Below are 20,390 nucleotides of genomic sequence, written 5' to 3' on the forward strand. Positions count from 1 at the left end.
CTTGTCCAACACCTCAATCCCTCCTCTTCCCTATCTTCACATTTCGCATTGCCACCCAGGATCGCTCCGATAAAGACGCCCCCCGACACTCAGGAGAGAGGCTCAGGACCGTGAGTCTTCCTTCCTAACGGCGCGTCATTCTCCTCCGCATCCTGCGTCTCACAGTTTATTTATGGGATCGTTTGTCGAATGCCTGACACGCCCATCACTACAGGAGGACCTGGTTTACAGTCCACCTCTGGTCTTCCCACCACATCTCGGCAAGCTGCACGGCCCTGGGCACCTGGATGGTAAACATCTGTTGAGTGATTGAAAGAAAGAAAGAAATATCTTCCCCAGTTTTAAGTGTCTGGGTCAAAGTGTTCTTTTCTATCATATATGTGGACATAAAAGGGCAGATCCGAATAGACTGTCATAGATTTTGCAAACTAACGGAAAGGTCACCCAGCGACAGTGCCTTAGAGCAGATGACATCAAAATATGACGTGAAACATGCCAATGGACCACACGTATTCTCCGGATGCAAAAATGCAATGCGTCCCTTCAACTTTTAAGGTCAAATAATGCATAATTCTAAGAACTTTAAATTGTACTTTTGATAAAGTCTTCACACCAGTTAAGTACTAAAAAATTAGGGTTGACAATATTTGCTATTTATATTTGAAATGATTACTTTGCTAACATTTACCAAAACATCTTGTTAAGGACTTTTCTAAGAAATCGGGCTGCTCTGCAGCACTTGTAAATGTTGTCAATCTAACCTACCACAGGGCGTCTGCACACACAGAGTTGGTGTCCAAAGGATGCTTTACATAAATCAGTTTATTATCATTGCTGTCTTAAGTGGCATTGGGGAGGGGAAACGTCTCCCTCTAGCCCACTTGGTTTTTTTGACTTCTCTCATAATTAAATTGACACAAGACAGATTAACAGGAGAAAACAAATTTAATTTGTGTGCATGGAGATCTCCAATAAATAGGAACTAAAATGTGGCCAAAGCAGACAGCTTTTATACATTTTAGAAAAAGAAAGACGAAATGTGTGAGGAATTGACAGAACAAAGAAATTTAGGCTTGGGGGTTTAATTAGTAAGAATCTAAACAGAGTTTGGGCTTGGGGTAGTAAATGAATAAAGAAGTAACAAGCTTTGTTTATACAGACTTCTTGACCCTAAATCCCCCATCTCTGGTAATAAGGATGGTTCTCTACCTGCTGCTAGAGAGAGAGTACCTTTCACATGGGAGATTTATTTCCTGTTTTCAGAGAGACAGAAGGGAGGGTCAGAGTGTCCTTCTGTATCAGCTGTTTCTCAAGTAGCTTTCATCCAAAATAATCAGTATTCCACTTGGCATATTTTGGGGTGGCCTGCCCTGAGCCCCAACAGTGGCCAAGGAATTTTTAGTTGCTGTTATTCTTGTTTTGTAAGTGGAAATGATTGCTTCTTTTATCTCGTCGATTGAGTTTGTTGAGTGGTGTTTTGTTAACTGATCAGGTACAAGGCTGTATGTTCATGTCAACAGTGCTTTGATTCATAACTAAATGAGCATTTTGACTCATAAAATAACTACGTAGAGTTATGCAGACAATACAAAACCATCCATTCTCTCACTGCTAAAAACAGATGCATCCATTACCAACCTCCTTTCCTTTCTACTTATAAGGTGAGAATTCACTATTGTCACTAACGTATTGAAAATATTCTAATATTTTCTATTTAGAACGAAGCATCTGGGTAGGTGGTCCACAGCCTCTCCTTCCTGACCTTGATGTTCATCATCTAAGGAAATAAACGACCGCAGTCCCTGCTTAACCTCTAGAGTTACTGCTTTCAGGATTATATAACTCACGGCTCGAAGTCTTTACTAAATCGGCATAACGGATAAAATAATCAAGCACAGATAATGTCGACAGAATTCAGTTAGGATATTAGTGCTTACGTTGTACTCTGCTGTGTAAGGACTAGGATGGGCTTCTGCTCTTTGCAGAAAGACAGTAAGAAAATCAAGAAAATGAAAACGCCACTAAAGTGCCGAATCTTAAGTGGAGGAACGTTTGCCGTCCCTGGGTCTGTCGGTGTGATGCCGGCGGTGAGTCCTTTCCAAGTTTGGAGTTGAGGACCCTGCAGCGTTTCAGGATGGGAGGCTGTCAGAATGAGTGTCTGCATTTGAACGGAAGTTATTGAATGCGTCTGAAGCCAGCCGGAGGCCACATCCTAGAACGTGATGCAAAGCAGTATCGGCCACAACAGCAGAAAACCATAGCTGTTTCTGGAAACTTTCCGAAAACATTTGTTCAGCAACCCGAGGCTTTCATGGTAAAAGAAGAGGAGAGTCAGTCGGCATTTCTAAACTCAAGCATTTGCATCCACTGGGGGGTCAAAGGGCAAACCTAGATTATGGGCCTAAAGACAATTATCCCATAATGTCAGGAACAGTTTGAACTACTCTGAAGAAAACCACGTAAAAAGAATGATGTTGGAAAGACAAATGAATTGCTCCTTTTCTATGTGCAGAATTTAGTCTGCTGTACAAACAAGCCACAAGTGGAAATTATCAGACTAATCAGATGAGAGAGTCTCACTATATAAATGAATATAAATAGAGATGATGTTGATTAAAAGATGTTTCTATTGATATGTCTCTCAACTTTCATTTCAAAGTGATTCCTTGTATAGAAATATTAAGAAATAACATTAATGTGCACAAGTGTTCTCCAAGAGACACAAGTAAATCCATTTTAAACCAACCAACCAATTCTTTTATAAAGAGAATAATTATCAAAATTGAAAGTGGGAATGCAGAAACCCAAGACTAATATGAAGAGAATGAAGTACATAGGGCATTTTTAACTGTGATTAAGAGTTAAGAACATCTGTTTATTGTATTTTTTAGATTCCACGTATAAGTGATATCATACAAGATTTGTCTTTCTCTGCCTGATTTATTTCACTTAGCATAATGCCCTCCAAGTCCATCCATGTTGCTGCAAATGGCAAATTTTTGTTCTTTTTTATGGCTGAGTAGTATTCCGTATATATATAAACATATATACTTAAATAGCACACATATTGTTTTCTGTGTGTGAACTTATATGTATATATGTATACTTGTGTACACACACACACACACACACACCCCGTTATAGTGCATAGGAAGGATTATTTTTAAACATCTTTCATTGTGATTATCAAGACCACACACAGAGTCCATAAGCATGCACAAACTGGATCTTGGTTTCAGTCTCAAATTGTAACCCCCAGTTCATAAAACATCCCCCGTTGAGCTGCATTTGGAAACCGATTTTTTCTTTCCTCGGCTCAAGTCTCCAGCTTCTTCAGGACCCAAACCTGGGTTCCCAGGGCACCCCACAAAGAGCCCTCTCCAGTCCTTCTTCGGAGAGCTCTCTCTCTCCCTGCCAAGGTGGTCCAGGTTTGCAGACCTTACCTGCACTTTGGTGCCTATAGAGCCCCTTTGGTGCCTATAGAGCCCCAGTTGTGTTAGCTGAGCATCCTGCCTGCAGGGGGCAGATGCCACCTCCCCCGGGGTTTACCTGAGAAGAGCCAACAGAAGATATTCCTCAGACTTCTAGGGGCATGAAAATGTGTGGGAGATCGTTAGCCCCTCTCCAGGGATTCTGGGTCAGCAGGTCTGCTTTGAGGTTTATGACAAGCACATCAGACGGTTCTGAAGCAAGCGATCTGGTTAAGAAAAAACTGCAATCAAGGTTCCATCCAGCAATCTGCATGTACTTGACACAACATAGAAAGAGATCTTATTTAATGTTAGCTTGTGCATTCATATTAATTGCAGATTGGTGTAACATGAAAAAGATATATATATTTAGCAACAGCTATAGAAACCCACCATTAACATATGCCTATGGGTACCCTGCTCACTGCTACGTCAACCTCAATCACAGAGTAATCAAGCTACTCTTCTCATTATTTGGTCTCTAATAAATTATACTTAAAATATTCTATAGTCTGCATTCCTAAAATAGCGTGTTTTTTTCTTTCTTCCAATCCCCACAACCAGATTGATTAAACTCTCTTTTGAGTAATATTAAACATTCTCTCAAGGGTCTGTAATAACTCTCTTTGACCCTTTATAATCTTTAAATTTGCGAAAAGTGAAGTACACATTAATGAACTCTAATTAGCTGTATTCAGCTATATTCTCAGTGAGCAGGTTAGGTACTCAGATCACTTCACCAAAAGAAATAAAAGATAGTTACAGAGAAATGTTCTCTGTAGTTGACCTCATAGTAATGTTGTTGATGTTATTATTATTATTATTATTATTATTATTATTATTATTATTATTATTATTTTAAGAACCTGAGTGCTTTGAGGAAAGGCAAGAGGAAAAGGCAGAAAGAAATTAAAATTTTATCTTCCTTTTTTAAAAATATAAGGCCCATGATTTTTCTCGTTTAATCTTCACAACCACCTTATGATGTTGATATTATTACTAATATTTTTTTAAATAGAAAAATATTACACTGAAGGTTTAAGACGAGCCAATTCATATGGCCTGTAAGTGATGAAGCTGGGCTTTATATCCACGTCTTTCTGATTCTAAACTCTATGCTTCCCTTACTTCCTTAAAAGGACTTGAAAAAAGTTTGAATTAATTCTATATATTGGATCAATTACTTCTTTTGAGAGGAAAAAAGGAGACAGGAAGAATTATTCTCTAACTAGACAATTTGATATTTATTATCATCATCAGCATTGTGGTTGTTCCTAATATCGGGTTTGAGGAATAACTTTCCCAAGACATTTCAATTTGGTGGCAGGTCACCTAAAGCAGTGCAAAATAATAGAAAGTTATGAATATGTAACATGTCAAATATTCAAAATTCAATTGAAAGTACACTATGAGTTTAGTTTATTTTTATCTTTAGTCCACCCCAAAATGAGAAAATAACTCTTATTAGTCATAAGCTATCAAATATATAAATTATTAGACAAATATTTTGCAGCAAAACTCACGCTAATGCCAAAATGGCTGCTTTCTTTCAGGAGAGTAGGGGAGTGGGCCTGGATTTGTTCCAAGTGTGAAAATGTCACATTTGCCACACATGATATTCTCTAGAAGTTTGGACAGCAGTGCCCTGGACTCCAGAAGCATGTATAGACGCACTCGATAATTCACACACAAGAGGACACACTTACGGTGAGATGGACTTTTAGCTTATGTTGCATTTACCTGGGATAGATCCTGCAAGTAAAATGCTTTCCACAAGGGAAAAGAACATAAGTCCTGCCAGGCCACGAGATAGAATTAGCCCGGTGCATCCCCTATGTTTTGTCTTCACAATTTGAATAAGTAATACAGGAAACTAGGTAGCATCGTTTTGTGCAATCTTCAGCAATTTTTCTTCAAAATAATTTATTCATAGAATTATAACAATTTAGTGCTTGACGAAATTACAGAAGTTTTTATATAATCAATATCTTACAAGTCAACAATTATTCCAAAGGAGAGATCCTCAGAATGTAAAAGTCCACTGGAAAAAATTCTAAGGGTACTTATAAGGGTAAAGAGTTGGTTAAACGAGTTTGTCTTTTTGAGAATTTTCATAATGATTTACTTGAAATGTGAATATCCACCGTGTTTGAATATAACTATTAGCGCATGTGTAAAGAATACACATATATATGCTCACGTGCGTAAGGAAAGAAACCCCAGCCTATACAAATGATTTTTAACAATCTTCCTTTAAAGGTGGTCAAGGTAGTCGCCGCTCCGCGGCTGTTTCTCGCACTCCCCTTGGCTGTGTGGCCGTCCGTCCTGCAGGTGGTCGCGGAGAGCTCCATTTTGAAGATGTTTCTTTGCCTTGAGGATCTCTGTCTGCCGACAGCGGCCTTTCATCTCTGGAGATCAGCCCAATCTCCATGCGTGCAATCCTCCACTTTGATCAGGAACAGTGATGTTTCCACCTATGAGTATTTTTGAAATATAAAAAAAAAAAAAGTTGACCTGGAGTGGCGGAGAGGAAAAATAAAGTGTAAAATATTTCTCTCCAAAATGTTTCATCCTTATAAAAAATTGCTAATGGGAATTTGTGATTTTTTTTTTTTCCGGAATGCTTTATTAAAACCAGGGATTCTCGATTTTGGCAACACCCTTGGATCATCTGAGAAACTTTAGAGAAATACTGATACCCAGTCTCCTCTGAAGACAATGGAATCATGATCTCTGGGGATGTCTAAACAGGCAAAAAGTGGAATAATAAGATTCCTGTTCGATTTGGGGTGGTAGGTACAATTTTCTATTTAGTATCAGAAAGCTAGAGTCATTACACCTGAAAGGAATTCCAAATGAACCACAGCACACATTAGCCTTTTAAAAATGAAGATTCTGAAAATGTGTTGTGCTAAATGAACGGAACCAGTAAGTTAATCTGAGCAACTCACTGGATTGGAAAAGAAGGGAAACTGAGGAGCCCCTTGGGAAGGTGTGTGTCTCCCTAGATAACAAGGGAATTGCTGTGCTGTGTCACAAAATGATCATCATAAACGGATCATTGAATGTGCACAGTCTTTCAGAAACTTTCCGAAAGCTACAAGAAAATCAGACTTACTGCTACCTAATAAAATTTTCAAGAGCTGTTGTTTTACAGTATCACTGAGATGGTTGTAGAGCATCATTTTTTAAAATAAAGTTAGCACTTCTATTTTATCACAACACATTTTCTTAAGATCCTACGAAGAAATTTCCCCTGCATACGGCAGCCTTGTACTTATAGGGCGAAAAGGCAAGGTTTGAACCTATACCTTCTTAAAATAGCATTATTGAGATATAATTTAAAGTGTTCAGTTCTAAGGGTTGTAGTATATTTAAAAGGAATTATATCTACAGAATATCACCATAACCTAATTTCAGGATATGTCATCATCCCCAAATTGGACAAAGTTGATGTCAAGTAAAGGAAGTATCTATTCATGGGAAGATCTACTGTTTTGGCTCCATTTAAGTGCCCTTCGACTATAAGGGACTGCCCTGCCTTCGTTCCCCTGTGGCCCTAATAAGCAGTTGTGAAATCATAAGCTCAGCTTATGAGGCTCAGGGAGAATCATGGGGGAACTTGTAAAAGTACCGACGTTGGAAGGGTCCCTCTGCGATTTTCCCTCTTTGCCTGAAGTAACCTTGACAACACCCTCAGGTAGTCATTGCTTTAGCTAATGTATATTTTTTTTCTAGAATTTCTACTTGTTTCTTTTTCCTAATCTGTTAGTTCTTATTTCATGATATCCTGTGCTTATTTTATGGAATCTTCTCTTATCCCAAACTGTTCAAACATTTAAACTATGCCACCTCTAAAGTGTCCTTTAGACAGTTCACTTCTCTCTACTGCCTCTGGCTTTCCTTCTTGCCTTAAACTTTCTCATGCATCCTTCAGTTTTTGCCTATGAGCTGTCAACTACAATTGGCACTCGCCATTGGCACTTGCCATCTACCTCTACAAGGATTAAATCATGAACCGCTGCAGCTGCTGATTTTCAACACCTCCTGAAAGGAGTTCAGGGTGGAGAGCAGAAATGAGGCCCTCTGTGCGCTGGAAAAAAACTGGCAGAACAGGTCTTCAGAGAGTTAGATATTTTCAGGAGCCGATTTTATGAGCCCAATTCTTGTATCTCCTCCTATCTAGAAAAGCACTAAAATCCTTCATGGTGACAACTGCTCCTTGTGACTAGCAGAAACCTTCTGCAAAAAAATATGTGCTCAATTGCATGTACTCCCCCTTCACCAAAATCACATCTATACTGACCTTCCCCCCTGCCTCTTTGGAGCAGTTTCTCAGAGCTCTCTGAAGTGCTGTCTCCCGGGCTGCAGTCCTTATTTTGCCCCAAATAAAACTTAACTCACAACTCTCACATTGTGCATTATTTTTAAGTCGACAGAGCTCACTTTTGGGGTTTTCCATGAGCTTCAGTACAGGTTCTTTCCTTCACAGGGGTTTTGTAGAGTTTGTCATTCTAAATTAGTGTTTATGTTGATCTATTGGCTTTGGGTTTACCAGTAAACCTGCCTGGCAAGAAATGTTAAAAGAAGTTCCTTTGAGAGAAGGAAAAGAATGTAGATTTGGAGACTGGCACAGAAAGGCTAACGAGGGAATCGAGGGAATCCAGTTTGCTGTATTCCTGGAGAATAGAAGAGGCACAGGTGAACAGATTCGTTTATAGATCTTCTCATTTCAGTGATCAATCTCTCGCTCCTTCATCTTTCCTGTGCCCTGGAGACCACTTCTTGAGCACTTTGCACGTAAAACACCAAGCTGATCATTGCATAGGAAATTCTAATCATACGCTCTCAAAATCCTAGAAACTTATAAACTTTTCTAGAAGGAATGTGCATTATCACTTGTGAAAACTAAAGCTAGTGCAATCATTTGTTTGGATTTTTGTTGTATCCTATTAAAGAGATGTTTAGAAATTCAACAAATTGGACCAGGTAATTTACAAAAGAATATTATAACTGATAAATGGAATATTTATCAATGGAATATTTCCGGTCATATCAGTGAACAAAGGATGTCACCGTCATCAGCGATTGCAGCCACCGCTGAAGGAGAGCTGGTGAGCCCTGAGGGGACTCAGAAAGGAAAGAATACCTGCCATCTAGCAGCCATCAGACTGCAGCCACTCCCTGCGGTGAGCCCTGTGGAAACTCAGGATGTGAAAATACAGGACACTGGCCCCAGAGAGCTGAGGTGCATATCAAAGGAGGGATTCAGTGAGCCCAGACTCTTGCATCTTCCCATACATAGAAAAGTGCTAAATTCCTTGACTTGAGATATCTGGTTTTCTTTAATTAACAATCATCTTTTGATGTTCCCAACTACCTGTCCTTTGCTGCAAAACTCCTATATAACCTGGCTCCCCGCTTTACCTCCTCGGAGCAGTTTCTCAGAGTTATCTGAAACGCTGTCTCCAGGGCTGCAGTCCTCATTTTGCCTCAAATAAAACTTAACTCGCAGCTCTCACGTAGTGCATTTTTTTTTAAGTCAGCATAACCATACTGTAGCTATGCTGTATAAATATATATTACACATTTACAATCTATAGAACATCATTCTCGGAGCTGGGCAAAAAGGAACAGAGATAGAATGTATTCAAGGAGAGTCCATGTGTCTCTGTGGGTCTGTGTGTGTGTCTGTGTGTGTGTCCCTTTGTGTGTATATGTGTTGAGTCAGTTGAATGACTGGCTTTTATTAAATGCCTTCTTTAAGAGTTCAAAGGAGAAGGTGATCACTATATATCTTTTTCCATGAGAGAAATAACATATGATGAGAGTTAAGAAGACAAAAGAAATTTTATCTCTAAAAGAATAAGAGCAACATACTCACGAAGGAGCCAAGTATAGTTTTTAGATCCAGTAGGTCCGGCAGTACAGAACATGAATCTTTCTGCAATTCTATTCTTTCTTGACTCAAGTTTAAATAAAAATAAAGAGATAAAGGGTATCTTCCCCTTCAACCTGAAAACAAAAAAGTTTTCTACAGCAGCTTTCATCAGCAATAAAATGAGGAAAGTTAAATCAAAAGTAATTTTAAGTTTTCTACAAACACTCAAGTGATTAAATATGAAATTACTCTCAAAAGTATCTGAACTCTGAGGCTCATATAATTTTACTAAGTGCTTTGTTTATATCTTATTTCAGATGGGTATATTGGGAAACATTTCCAGCAGAGACTGCAATGTCTAGTGACATTCAGTACCGCAATTACCAAGACTCTAATAAAACTCTTAGCATATCTGCTTCATAAGCACAGAGTGGGTGAGAAAATGCAGAACCATTCAGAGTAAATTCTTTAAGATGATTACAGTCTGTCTGAAGTTTCACCTAAATTCTGTTCTAACAGACCTTAGTGATCTTCAACCCCAGTGTTGATTTAGTGCTTTATCCCTGCCACACAGTAATTTCAGAGTTGGGGGCAACATTCCATGATGCAACATTCCATTTGTTATGCAGAGACGACCGAGGAATGTAGGGTGTTTACTGAATACTTCTGAAGTGAAGATCATCTCTAAAGATTTAAGTCACTCATCCTTCTTTTGCATGGAATTCTTTCCAGAACGAGCAAATCAGGGTGTAAGAACTTGATAGCCACTTCTCCTTGTTGTATGAGGTTGGGATCAGGATGTGAGGTGTACCCTGAGGGAACACATTGTCACTGCTTCTCCTCACAAGCGCTCTGTTAACAGGGCACGAATCCCATTCGTGAGGCTCCACCCTCATGACCTAATCACCTCGCAAAGGCCCCACCTCCTAATACCATCACCTTGGGGGTTGGAATTTTAGCATATGGTATTTGAGGGAATCATTCAGTCCATAGCAAAAAGAAAATGGAGTGTGTGATTCTGAACTGGACCCTTTGCCGTAAAGGACAGTGCCGAGACAATGGCAAAACCTGAAAGTGGTCGGAGGCTTTGACGGGAGTAACGTATTCATGCTAATGTCCCGATTTCAGTGCTTATGTGGTGGTTATATAGGACACTGTCCTTGCTTTCAGGAATGCACACTGATGTTTTGGGAGAATAGGGTTCCACATTGTCAACTTACTCTCGAATGATTGGGGAAAAAAGTGGTTTGGATGGTATGTGCAAATTTCTATAAGTTTAAAATGGTTTTTTAAATGTAAGAACAATTCACATCACTGGGAAAAAAATGAGACCAAAAAGATACTTTTCAATAATAAAATTCTGAAAGTTTATCAATAGATTCTCACAAAAGGAACTTCTAAAAGATGTACTTCAGGAAAAAAGGAAAACTATTCCTCAGGGAAGATCTGAGTTGCAAGAGGGAATTGTAAGAAAATAAGTTGGTTAGCATGTGAATGAATCCATACTGTGTATAAAACAGGACAAAATACATTTAATTTGGAGATAAGAAAAAAAACAAAGTGAAAATTCCAGACAAAATTAGCATATAAGATGGAAGGAGTGAGGCTGGATTAAAGCAACCTGAAGTCCTTTTAATGCTCAAGAGGAGGCTATGGAAATTAAATTTAAACTTTGTTAAGCACATACATTAAATTTTAAGGGTAACTCTAACAAAAGAGGAAAAGTCACTGATGGATCCTTTCTATTAAACTGGGATTTATTAAAGCAACGCTCATAAGTGGGACCCAGGAGTTCCATGAATACCGAGTAAAATGGGTGAAATATAGGTATGATCACATTTGCATTGTGGACAAATAGTGTCCATTCATTCATCAAATTTCCATGGAGTCTGTGTCCATTGGGCTGGAAAGTTCTACAGGAGAAGGGTCATTGTCAATTTTATTCTCCCTCTTACATTATAGTGCTTTTGAATGTCTGAATAAATAAGTTTATTCAGGATATTAGTCATCCATGATATTTACGTGTCTTCACCAGGTAAAATTGTTAACCAATCTCTGGTACTGAGGAAGTGACAGAAGAGATTTTCACACAGTAGAGAGATTAGAGAGTGTCCTTGTCACCTTGCCCCATGTGAGCCTGGGATTGAGGTCAGGCTGTGGAAGCAGTACCTTTGCCTCTTTGGATCCTCTACCCACGACTTCCGTCGCCAGACGTGGGATCTTCCCACAGCAACTGTCTTACCCCTAGCCTTTGGTTCTTCCCCTTGTGCCATTTCCATAGACATCTTGTCTGGATATTTGCTGGCTGATGTTACTTTATCCTTGTTGCTTTTTCCACCATTTTTTCCTACTCAGTTTTCCAGCCAGCCATGCTGTGTCTCTGCAACCCTGCCACCAGCATCACTGGACCATCTGATTCCCTCCCAGTCTCCAAGGTTCAAAGCTTCAAACATTTCCCACTAATAGCCCCACTCAAGCTTTCAGGAGTATGGCTCATTTGCTTGCTAAAATGCCTACTCTTTTGCCTTAGATTATCCCCATTTGCCCTCTCCTACAATACTTAATATACAAATTAAATTTGTTTTGTAACTAATAAACTTCAAGTGAAGTTCCCTTTTAATCACTCTCAGGAAGAAAGCAAACATTTTGCCCCAGAGCATCATTCATTTTATAATTTATTCAAAGATTAGAGGCAACCTAGCACTGGCGTTTTGATAACTTAGTAGGGAAATTAACAGTTGGCATCTATTCCTCATTCCTTGCTCCTTCATGACAAAAAAAATGTCATGATGTGCATTTCTCTACCCCATTTCTCTTTTTAATATATAAGTTCTTGGGGCTAAACTGTGGCTTCTACTTTCTCTGAGGTGTGTCCTTGTATCTCTCTTAAAACTCAATGGTCTAGGCTTCCCTGGTGGCGCAGTGGTTGAGAATCTGCCTGCCAATGTAGGCGACACGGGTTCGAGCCCTGGTCTGGGAAGATCCCACATGCCGCGGAGCGACTGGGCCCGTGAGCCACAACTAACTGAGCCTGCGCGTCTGGAGCCTGTGCTCCGCAGCAAGAGAGGCTGCGACAGTGAGAGGCCAGCGCACCGCGATGAGGAGTGGCCCCCACTTGCCGCAACTAGAGAAAGCCCTTGCACGGAAACGAAGACCCAACACAGCCATAAATAAATAAATAAATATATTAAAAAAAAAAAAAAAAACTCAATGGTCTAGAACAATGAGTGCACAACAATATTAGTTGACCTACAATGAATGCTCAAATCATCATCATTTCGTTTAGCATTATTATTGTTAGCATTATGGGTGCTTCACATCCTCGTGTACCTTTTTTATTTTCTGGTTATTTGTTATCTGTGCTTTTCTCTTTAGTCACTCTTTCAAAAATTATAGAAAACAATAATAACAAAGCTCCTCAGTTTGCATTGTTCACACTCAGATTAAAATTTGAGTGCTGTGTTCATTTACTAGCCTGATAGGGTCAGATACAAAAGTTATATTTTTATTCACATGCTTTTAATACAATTTTCCACACTCATAATTCTAACTGACTCACTGCATCATTTTATAATACCGTCTCCTTCAGAGTTATTCTGTCTCACTTGCTCCCTTTCTCTGTCTCCCAATTCAACGTAACCTAAAAATCAAACCAATACAATAGCTAAGTAAAATATTTTTGTCACTATCTTAAAGGTTTTTTTTTTCAAGTCTGTTATTGGTAGTAATTATAGACTCTTTTTCCTAGATGAATTCATGTAATATAGTTTTAAGAAGTTAATTCAAAATGTGCATTTTGTTTGATAAACTTTCATTGCTTTTTCCATGAGGTATTTGCTGAAATCACAGCAATCTGAACTGTGTGATTTGATTAAACATTTTGTGCCTGTTCAAGGGCACTTCCTGTGGATGACAAAACTTGGGACAAAGGGCACGCTACCCTGAGAGCTTTGAGGCCCTATTAGAATACGTGAGGGCTCTCCTGAAAAGACTTCAGTCATGTAATTGTCGAAAGACAAGCCACTTTGGTACAATAAAACTGCCAGGAAGGAGAAGAAAAGCCGGAGGATGCTGAAAGTCATGAGGGAGGTTGAATATCCTTTCATGTATAACTGGAGAAATGCACATCAAAACAAGAGAGATACCATTTCTCACATATCGGACTGGTAAAAACTAAAACCAAATATGACCACATATGCTCTTAGCAAATATGAAAGCACTGCAGGTTGGAATGCACGTCAGTACAACCCTCTTTTCGGATCCGTCTCCTAGAGTAATGGAAATAAAAACACAAAGAGATAGGACTTCGTTAAACTTAAAAGTCTTTGCACAGCAAAAGAAATTGTAAACAAAATGAAAAGACAACCTACAGAATGGGAGAAAATATTTGCAAACGAAGTGACCAACAAGAGATTCATCTCCAAAATATACAAACAGCTCATACAAATCAATGTCAAAAAAAACACAACCCAATCAAAAAATGGGCCGAAGATCTAAATACAGTCCACCTTTGTTTAAACTGAGGCACGTGGATATGAAATGATCTGACCATCAATATACAGAAGACCTCTTAGTGACACTAAGCTTTCCGCTCTTCGTGATTTTGAGCTATAGCAATGGGACTTGGCTTACTAATCTCTCCTACCTCAACAATACAGTGAGACAGTAATAGAGAGATGTCCCCATGTTTAACAGGAGATCATAAGCTTCCGAATTGAATCTCTACTGCTATCTGGCAATAGGGAAATATTTTTAATTTAGAACTTTGTTCTGTGATTAGCTTGTGTTAAATAATTGGAACATCACTGAATTACTTTTCTTTGCTTTATTTAATAATTTAGGTAAAGAAGTCCTAAAACATTGATTAAGCATTTTAAAGGTATTCATTTGGGCTACTTTTTTTTTTCCAGGCAAAAAATCGCCTATCTGTGGGTAAGAAACTCTATAGAACAGATGGCATTCTATTGTCAAAACATGAAGGATTCCATTCCATTCAAACAGCCTCTGGCACTTTGTTTATCTTGCCAAAGGACTCAGTTTACCAAGTTAATCCTCAAATATGCTCAGTGCCAAAAGTAAGCGTTAGTGACATCATCTGACCAACTAATGCATCAAGAGAGCCCATTTATGCAACGTGAGTGGTTCATTCGCCTGGAAAATAGGAAAGTAAAGAGATTCCCGACTTGAGCAAGAAGACAGTTAAAATTAGAATGTACTTAAACGGAAATACTAAACTTTTCACATATAGAACTTAGAACACTAGGAAGAAGAAGAATTCTTTGCTGCTTTTACTATGTTACTGAGGTAGGTCTCCTGGTTGAAAGGACTTAAACTTTTTAAGCATCCTAGTTTTAAACTTCAAATGGCAGAGACTACTGCATTCAACGTATGCTAGCAAGCAACGGTGAAGCACCATCTTTGAAGATTTGGTGCCCGTAGCGTTAGCTCGGCTCATTGAATTTTACTTCCCTTTTATTTTGCTTTTGAATTTCCTTTATAAACTAGGAAAGAAATCACAGAGGATTTAGCCTTGAATTCATGTGCTTATCCATAGTCCCCAAAGCCAGCCCCCAAAATGATTTTCAAATGAGTCCTGGGGTTGTTAGTTACATACTCTGTGGCCATAAATGGCTGTAGATTTCTCAGATCCAGATTCTAAGTGGCTCAGCTAAAGAAGAATTGTCAATGTTACTGAAAGTAACAAAAGGGTCAGGGAAACAAGAAAGGAGACCAACTTGTTGAGTTGGATAGTGTACTGGGTTGAATGGTGCCCCTCCCCCAAAAATTTATTTCCATCTGGAACCTCAGAATATGACCTTATTTGGAAATAGGGTCTTTGCAGCAGTAATTAGTTAAGGATCTCAAGAGGAAACAAGCCTCGATTCAGGGTGGCCCTAAATCCAATGATAAGAGGAGAAAAGGACACAGAGAGACAAACTTAAGAAGGAGAGGCCACGTGAAAACAGAGGCAGAGACTGGAATTTGCCAGTCACAAGCCGAGGACGCCAGAGAACCAAGCCGAGGCAGGAGGGACCCTCCCCTGGGGACCTCAGAGGGCGCAAAGCCCTGCCAACACCTGGATTTTGCACTTTTGACCTCCAGAACTGTGAAGGGATAAATCTCTGTTTTTCTAGACATCAAAGTTCTGGTAATTTGTTTTGGCAGCCCTGGGAAATGAATGCAGTTAAAAGACAACTCATTGAAATTTCAAACCCAAGGCTAAGGAGACCAAGGAAAGGTCTCTACCTAGAAACCTCTGCTCCAGGAACCGAGTTACCCAGAGATGCAGGTAAAAATAGAGGGGTCTGAAAAATGTTTCCGTTTTACCAGCAGGATGGGAACAATAGGGGAATGAAAATAGAATAAAGAAACAAGATGATGATTCTAGGAAAAGAAGGGAATTGTTTGAGAGAAAAGATGGCACATAAGAAAACAGCTGGGAAAAATCTAGATTCTAAGGCAAGCACTGAACGAAGGCAAAGGGAAAATGGGGTCTACCTGGATTGGCTTTCCCTTGGTGAAAGTAACAGAGAAGAGGTTGTGCTTTAGTTGCTACACAGAGTGGTGGGAACCGAGAAGTTCTGACAAGAAGAAAGGAAAAATCTCAGTAACTAGGCTGGTGTGATCCAGGAAAGTATTGATTTGTAAAGCTATTGATTTGTGCCTTCTTCAAGTGAAACTGGAAAGTTCTTAAGTGAAATCTGGTCAGGCGCAGGGTGCTGTGATAATGTGATAGCTATACTAAGTGGTTTCAGAAAATTTGGACAGACTTGAGAGTGTTTTACCAGGGAAATCAGTATGAAAAACTGAAGCGTTACTGGTTGTTTCATTTGCCATAGTAATTAGCGTGGGAGGTCCGAGAGTCTAGCAATATTGCCAATGCTTCTCTGAAGAGCGGTCACCACTCAGGCAGGCTGGGTGCCCTGTGTGCAGGGTCTGGTCAAGACTCAGCACAACTCGGGCTACACGGACTCCTTGTGGGGCAAACTCAGTTCCCCGTCCCCCGCCTCACCCTACTTCTCATTCCTCAGATCCCTGCCGGCAACTCTGACTGGATTAAGCACTGGGTCTTTGAAATCATTAAGTCCTACAATCCTGTTCACATCCATTGGCTTTGGATAACTTCTCTGGAGAAGTAGGTGTTTGTTTTGTTTCCACATATTTTGAGATGGAGACCTGCTTGGAAAATCATAGATGAGGGCTCATCTGAGGCTGCGAGAGACAGGCATCGTTGCTGATGGATGGTAAGTCCAGCTCTGCATCGAAAACAATCAGCCCAGGTTTCGGGTTGGCCCTAAATCCAAGGATCGCAGCTTGTAGCTGTTGGAAGGATGCACCCCTCCCCAGCCATGAGGAGACCCTGGATCTTAGGCTGAGAGGAATTGTAACAGGGAAGAGCCAAAACTGACTACATGTTGGATCTGTTTCTTTTACTTTAACCTTTGCTTTCCACTGCTTTTGTTCACTAAAAGGATACTGTCTATACCGAACAGCCTGCCTCAGGGAACCCTGCCCCAGGGAACCCTGCCCCTCTGGCTGAATGTTAAACCAAAGTGCCTTTGTTCAGGGAAGCATCTGGACCCTGCCCCCCTGTGGATGGTGGCAAGAAAGAAGAAATTAACCCCTCCCCTCCCCGAGGCTGGCCATTCCAGGGGGCATTTGCAAATCTTATGTCCTTTTTACTTTACTTACTCATCTCCTCCCTGTCTCTGCGCTATAAAAGAAACTGGTATCCAGACCCCGATAAGACGTTTATTTAGAGACACTAGTCTGCCATCTTCTTGGTCTGCCGGCTTTCCAAATAAAGTCGTATTCTTGGCCTCAGCACCTCGTCTCCGGTTCATTGGCCTGTCGTGTGGCAAGCAGAGCGAGCTTGGAATCGGTAACAGAATAAGATGTAGAGGAGGGGGATAATTTTTGGACTCAATTTGTTTAGATTTGAACTTTCAGGGGGCTAGATCTTTGTTCTTGGGTTTCTCCCTGGGACCTTTGTAATGGGAATGTATAGTTAAAGTTGGAACATTAAGAAAGAGGCTCTTGGCTATTCCTTTTGGATATTGATACACATGTGAGCGTCCAAGAGAGGGATACTGTGTTCTCAAATTTAGTAGGCTCTGGAACCCCTTTTTCCTAACTTGGCAAACGCCACATTAGGGAATGTTTGCTGGGAATTAAGGATACGGTTACTTGGGAGGAAATTGGTTCAGATGAAGATGGAGAAGTAAATTCAGAGCAGACTGTGATGGTCCTTGTAGGAGATGAGCCCACAGAAGATTAAAACCAGAGGAGCCAAAGGTACTGGGATGAATTCACTGCATTCTAACTCTCATTCACAGAGGGCCCTGCCTACCCAAACTGGCTGGTCCCACGGATAGACCACCAGCCCCTTTTCAAGCATCGGATTTCCCTTATAAGGAGCTGAGAGCTGGACTTCTACATCACTCAAATTTACTCAATCAAAGCCCTTTACCTCCCTTAAAGCATGTAACTTAAGCTTCGGTGACTTACACTCGCAAAGGTAAGGGGAGTTTAGAAGTTAAGAAGTTCTTCCTAAAAGGAATTAAAGTGCTGTCAGTTTGGAACTACTACACCATCCGTTAACAAGTTCTCAGGTGTTTGCTGAAAACTACGTACTTGTGAGAAAGATTTAAATAAATTCCAGCTTTAAGTGTCCGTGTGGATATAGGCAGCCCTGCAGGGAAACACATGTCAGGACCCTCAGTATCAGAGGATCACTTCTACCAATGAAATGAAACACAAAGGGAGCTCTTCGTAGTCTTCCCTTAAAACTCCCACGGAATATCTTGGGAACAGCGATGAAGATTTAAGCATTTTTTCCCAATTCTATTTCTAATAGGGAGACAGGAACTGAGTAGGGCTGCGGTCTTTCTTTTCATTTCCCAGCATTGTGAACTCTCTGGGCTTCATTTCTTTTCATCTGTAAAATACAATTAACACAAAATATTCTACCGTTATCTTAATGACTATCTGATTACTATAGGCCCAGGGACCACAGAAATACAAGCTCCAGGCTCTATGCAGAAGAAACAAGAAATATAATTCCATTATGTCTCCAAACTCTGGACTTTTGTTGAAACACTAAATTGCAAGAAGAAAAAAAAATAACAGTACATTTCTACGTAGCTGAAGAAGACTTTCTACTGCCCTGTAGAGTGTGTGTTAACCAGTGACTGTCATGATATCGCAGACAGGGAACCTGGTAACAGTGTCTTTTAAAACAATTTTATGCTGGATATCTTCCAATTTATAAAAAGCAATGAGAATAATCTGATGAATTCCCAATATCCAGCTTCATTTCAAAGCCACAATCATTCATCATATCATTTCATTCATCAGTATTTTAGCATCTATAAAATATAACTTTTTGAACATAGCCATTGTGGCATTATGAATATTAAAGTAACAAATAATTCCTTAGTGAATTCAACTTAGTTTTTATTCGAATTTTGAATAACTTCTTAACAAGCTTATCCACTGAGGGATATTTATCTATCTCAATTCCTCTAGATTTCATAAATGAATGTTCAGTGGGCAATGAATAAAGGTTTAATGAAATATTTAAGGGGCAATAGACATGGTCATCAGTTTTGATTGCAGTTGGTACTAATGGTCTTATACAAAGTTATTATCTCAAAGAAATTTCTTCTTGTGCACCAATAATTAGTTTGCTCAGGAATATTGTTTTATTGGCAATGCATTATACGTCCTTTTATTTAATTATATAGGGAAGGATTCACCCACATGCTAATTTGTTTTTTGAACTCACTTCCAGGAATATCTATAACACTCCTACAAATCTACTTTTTCAAATTAGAAACACTATTCTGTTTCCTGGCTTATTTTGTTTAAACATTGTAATGTTAAATTGTACATAGGAGCTGGAGAAGAGATATGGCAAAATGTTTATCATAAGCTACACTATTAATAACTTATTTTGAATTGAAAATGATCTCAGGAGACCAGGGTTCTGGTTCCATTCTGTCCCAAATCTTATCTAAGTCATATTAGCTCTCTATGTGTTAGTGTAAAAAGCTCTGAAGTTAGTTTTAAAAGATGAACTGGAAGATTATTTGGGTATTTTTCTAGCTGTAACATAACTGTAAAACGATCTCATCAAATCATGCTCTGTGTATGTGAAAACATAATGTGATTGCTATTAAACTGAGTTTGTTCAGAGGTTAAGCAAAATGACTTTCAGATGCATATATCTCTCCATTAGACCCTCTCAGAAGGAATTCATTTGTTTTCAATTTCAAACTTGTGCTCAATACAAAAGTACATGAGTCAAACCAAAGGATCCCAGATACACAGTACGAATCAGCCCCCAAGGGTTTGCAGTGTTGGCCGAAATGACCTTGTGAGACCAAGGATATGGGATGCGGGCGGCGGGAGAGGGAGACATCCCGTGGATGTCTCCTCAGTCCCTGACAAAATCCCACCTGCATATTTTGCCTTAGCTTTAAAACTGGACACTTAAAAAAATAAGTTTATTTTTTCCACATAGTTGTTTGTTAAATTCCGTGCTGTAGTGACTCTATGCAGAAAATCCATCTCTGGGTATAAAATGTTAAAAAAAGGTGTGAATAAACTAGATCAGAATTGGCTCTTTTTTAATTTAATTTTTATTTTATATTGAGGTATAGTTGATTTAAGATATCATGTTAATTTCAGGTGTACAGCAAAGTGATTCAGTTATACATATACATATATCCATTCTTTTTCAGGATCTTTTCCCATATAGGTTATTGCAGAATCTTGAGTAGAATTCCCTGTGCTATACAGCAGGTCCTTGTTGATTATCTATTTTATGTGTAGTAGTGTGGCTCTTCTTTCTGACCAAAACACATGCTTTCTTGTGTCTCCAGTAAGTTTTGCGATTAATTTTACTCTCTCCTTAGCGGTAACATGTTTGTGTATCTATTTTTCCTGTATTTCACGAATGCCTTTAAAATGAGCTAATGTGATTTAAATCCATACAGAAAAGTCATCCTCTCAGGACCCCACTCAAAACGAATCAG

This window comes from Balaenoptera physalus (assembly GCF_965194825.1).
Source record: "Balaenoptera physalus genome assembly, chromosome: 12".
NCBI lineage: Eukaryota > Metazoa > Chordata > Mammalia > Artiodactyla > Balaenopteridae > Balaenoptera > Balaenoptera physalus.